Genomic DNA, 4,796 nt, shown 5'->3' on the forward strand with positions numbered 1-4,796 from the left:
CACTGAAGAAAGAAAGTGCTAGTAAATGGAATGTATTCGGCCTAGAACAGGAGCTTGGTAACCAGTGGTTTTCTGCAGGGTTCTGGTGGCTTTTATGAGCAGGTGGAACGATTTTAAGATACACAAGGTTATGCTGCAGATCGCCTCACTTTAAGAAAGACGTTGAAGGTTCACGGAATATTCAGTTGACACTTACCCTATTCTGCCTGGAGTCGAGGGCACGCCTTATGCGGAATTTTTGAAGGAGATTTTTCTTTTCTTATTGGAGTGACTGAGGGGAACAGTTGACTTGACAGAGGTATACAAGATGATAAGAGGCATAGTTCGAGTAAATACTCAGAGACGTTTTCCAGGTCAGAAATAGCCATCACAAGGGGCATAATTTTAAAGTGATTGGAGGGTAGTATAAGGGAAATATGACAAGGAGGCTCTGTACACAGAGAGTGGTGGGTGTGTGAAATGCATTGTCAACAGTAGTAGAAGTGTCAGCCACATTAGGGACATTTAAGCGACTCTTGGACAAGCACATATATGGCAGTGGAATGAAGTGTTTGTAGATTAGTTTGATCTTAGAGTATGATAAAATTTCGGCGCAACCATCGAGGGCAGAAGGGCCTGTCGTCTGCCGTAATGCTGTATGTTCTATACCTCCACAACGTCTTCCACTCCGACGATCCTTTTAATCTCTGCTCATCCGGCATTAACACCATTTGGTATCTGTGCAACGATCACAAGCCTCAGTTTCCCAAACTAGCTTCCTAACTAGTTGCAGCCCCAGTACCAGTCATGGTCACATTTGACTTCTTGAGCACCTACACTTCAACTATATCTGTAACCTCCTCGAGTACCTACACCCGTCACTATCTTTATAAACTTCTCTAACACCTGCACAGCTCCATTTCATTTTAATCTCCATCAGATTTCCCAACCCTCCCGATATCTACTGTGTCCTACCGCCCCTGCATCCCTCCCTCACTCTGAAACATTCTCGATACCGACACCGCCTCCTTCTGTCTTTAACATCCTCCAGTCCCTAGTCCCTTCTCTATCTCTTATACTGATTTTATCTATATACTCCTGCCGATATGTGAAACCTTCCGCAGACCCGACACAGCTTTGAATCTGTGTAACTTCCTCTAGGCCCTCCACATTTTTGTATCTGTATAAAATCCTCCAGATACCTAAACCGGAGCTAACTCTGGAACTTCCGCCAGCCGCAACAAGTCTCCCTTCTTCTATAATCTCCTTTAGCCGATACACACCTTCCTTTCTCTGTAATATTCTCTCATCTCAACACTCTTCCTTATCTCTGTAACCTCCTCCAACCGTTGCATCTTCCACCATTCCAACCCACCGATCACCAGCATCTTCAACCCTTCCTATCACTGTGGATTCCTTCAGCATGGTATTCATCCATATCTCTGGAGCCCATTCCAGCTGTTGCATGCTTCGCTATCAGTATAAACTCCTCAAGCACGTTGAGTCCTCCCTATCTTTTTGTCAACTCTTTCAGTTTCTACTTCCAGCCCAGACACCCATCGCATCAGAGGCATTCTCTCTGTTAATTTACACCTTCACCATATCTGTAGTTTCCTCCTTCAATTATGCAAATCTATCTCTGTGACCTTCTCCAACCCTGAGCACCACCATTTTCTGTGAACTTTCCACTGCATTCATTGACAGTGCATCCACAATCGTTGGGATGGCGAAGACTGAAATCTCTTCTCCCGTTGAGTGAATTGCTTTCACATGATTTCAGTCCCAAATACGTTGCCCCTTTTTCCTGAGATTCTGTCCTCATGTTTTGGAGTTCCACACCCTCACAAGTAATTTCCCAGCGTTTGCCCTGTCGTGCCCTAGCCATTTGGATTAATTTACATTTCAATCAAATCACTTATCAATTCCCTGAAACTCACGAATATAGAAAACATTTATTCACAAACTCAGCAAGTGAAACCCAGGTGCCAAAGAGTGAAACATTATTTTATTATTTATTGATAGGTATCAGACATTGCTGGCTGGGCTGTCCTTTCTTGCCCATTTCACAGTTGTTCTGGACATGGTTGTGCTGCGTTGCCTTCTTGATAAATTTTAGCCAGTTTGGTGCAGGCACACCAACAATAATGTTAGAGAATGAAAGCCAGGATTTTCATCAAGTGAAACCCATGAAATAGAGATATATTCCAAGTCAGGATGGCCATTGACTTTCGTTGTTATTTGCAGGGGGTGGTGTTCGCATGTGTCTGTTGCCCTTGCCATTACATATGGTCAAGGCTTCGAGGTGCTGTCGCATAGATATTGGTAAATATCTGAAATAAATCCTGTAGCTGGTACACGCTGCTTCTATTGGGAGTCGATGGTGGAGGCTTTGTATATTGTGGATTTGATGGCAAACAAGCTGAACTGCAAACGTACCCTTCCTTATACATGAACAGCATAACGCTTCCAGGTGTCTTCTCAGCTTTGTCTTTATTACAAAGTTAATTCTATCGCCAATCAGTGAGTACCAGCAATTAAATTAAATAATTATCTGTTTAAATTAGTTTGCAATTGGCTACATGACTATTGTGGAACTGCAAAATGAAACACAAAACCACAGGAACAGAACAAGGCTGTTAAGCCCCTTGTGCCTGTTCCACAATTTAAGGAGATTGTGGCTGATTTGATACTGAACTCCTTATGCGCCTTTGGCGCAAATCTGTCACGACCTTTCTGTAGCAAATGTGTTTCTATCTTAGGTATTAAGGTGTCAACAAAGAACTAAACAATTCCAATTTAAACAAGTAACAAGTAAGATGAAGAATGGATAATCTGAAACTTGTCAACTGAAAGTTCACTGCAAAAGGCTACCGAGGGTCAATTTGAATGGCGAGGTGATGTACTTCATTCAGTGCCTTTGTTTCTGTTGAAAATATTTACTTAGAGGAGGTTGTTCTTCAACAAATACGGTTATACTGGTTTTCAAAATAAGACATAAAAGATTGTGTTCAGGATGAGTCAGGCAGGGTACAGAGGTAAGGCAGGAGGGTGGAGGTAATGGTGAAATTTGAAGAGCATGTGATGGCACCATCGGCCTTCTCTATCCTAACAATTCTATCATTATGAATATACTCATATGGATTAATTATTCACGAAAAGATAAATAAACTGAGTGAAGGATTTTATAGGTCATTCTTGTATGTGAATGTGTGCTGTAAGGAGGGGGTAAAGATATGTGAAGACTGAACAGTCGTCCACATGGGCATGGTCGATGCTAAGGGCATATGTTGCGGAAACGAGAAGTTATCCAGATTGTTGGAGAAATAGATGTGCAGTATATTTCATACATCGTAAAATATTGGAAAGTACAGACGTAAATATAATTTAAAGTGTCCTTGTCTATAACCTGCTGACGTCTAACAGACAAGTTTTTTGTTAACAAGCTATTTGTTAATCCAGTGGGAATATAACCTTTATTGTCAGATGATTTATCCATATGAAGAGTGATGTTTTGCTTCAGTTGTATAAAGATATTGGTCAGATTGCACCTGGAGAACTGCGTGCAGGTTTGATTCTTTATCTTGGGAAATATATTACTTCCATAGATAGAGGGCAAAGGCAGTTTTAATGGACTTCTGCCAAGGACAACTATTTCCAATAGGGCCATGACAAACCAAGGCTGTGTTCTCCGGTGTTTCAAAGAGTGATAAATTATTTCATTGAACGTGACAAAATACTGATTCGATTTCTGCTTCTTTCGTATTTCTGTCTATTGGTGTAGCATTTATAAATTCCTTGAAACAGTGAACTGCATTCCCAACTGAGTTTCACTGCAATGGGAGACAGGTTGTTCTCCCAGGAACAGAGGGATAAGAACAGACTGTTACCATAATGTGTACGAGCAACAGCACTTCAGGGAGAATACACTGAATGTAAATTCAATTATGTTTGTTCTGATAATCCTAAACTCAAATTTCCTGTAGGTTCCCTGTAACAGTTGACTCGCTGAATGATTAAAATATCTTTCTCTGACGAAGATACTCATGAACCAGGCTCAATCGCTTTCAAAATCTTCTCCAATTGTGTCCTTACCTCTGATGAAAGATTTGTTGGTCTTCATTCGTCCTGTTTATTTCGACAACTCCGTGTGAAACCCAAACCTACATTGGATGTTTTTCGTTTCCTTATCGCCAGAGACAAAACAAATAAAAATGTTTCAGAACATGCACTTTTTTCCCTCATCTTCAAAGTCAGTCTAAAATACAACTCAGCCAGATTTGAGGATATGTTTATTTCATCAAAACTTCCAATCAATCCTCACAATCTGCATCAATATGCTCATGGATCACACTATCACTCTCTCTGAATCCCTGCTTCTCCAGGGTGAAGACGGATTTAAAGTACATGTTTAACGTATTCGCTACTTCCATGCACAGGTTGCAACCTTGGTCTCTAAAAGAACATTGACCATAGAAAAATACAGCGCAGAACATGTCTTTCGGCTCTCGACATTGCGCCGACCTGTGAACTCATCTAAGTGCATTCTCATACACTATCCCATCATCATGAGCTTGTACAAGAATTGTTTAAATCGCCTTAATGTAGCTGAGTTAATTACATTGGCAGACTGGGCATTCGACGCCCATGCTACACTCGAAGTAAAGAATCTGTCATAAATCTATCGCCCTCAATTTGCAGTTATGCCCCCTCATACAAGCTGACGTCATCATCCTGGAAAAGACATTTCCACCGTCTACTCTATCTAATCCTCTGATCATCTTGTATATATCCCTCAAATCACTTCTTAGCCTTTTTTC

This window comes from Chiloscyllium punctatum, chromosome 43 (genome assembly GCF_047496795.1).
Source record: "Chiloscyllium punctatum isolate Juve2018m chromosome 43, sChiPun1.3, whole genome shotgun sequence".
In the NCBI taxonomy this organism is placed as follows: Eukaryota; Metazoa; Chordata; class Chondrichthyes; order Orectolobiformes; family Hemiscylliidae; genus Chiloscyllium; species Chiloscyllium punctatum.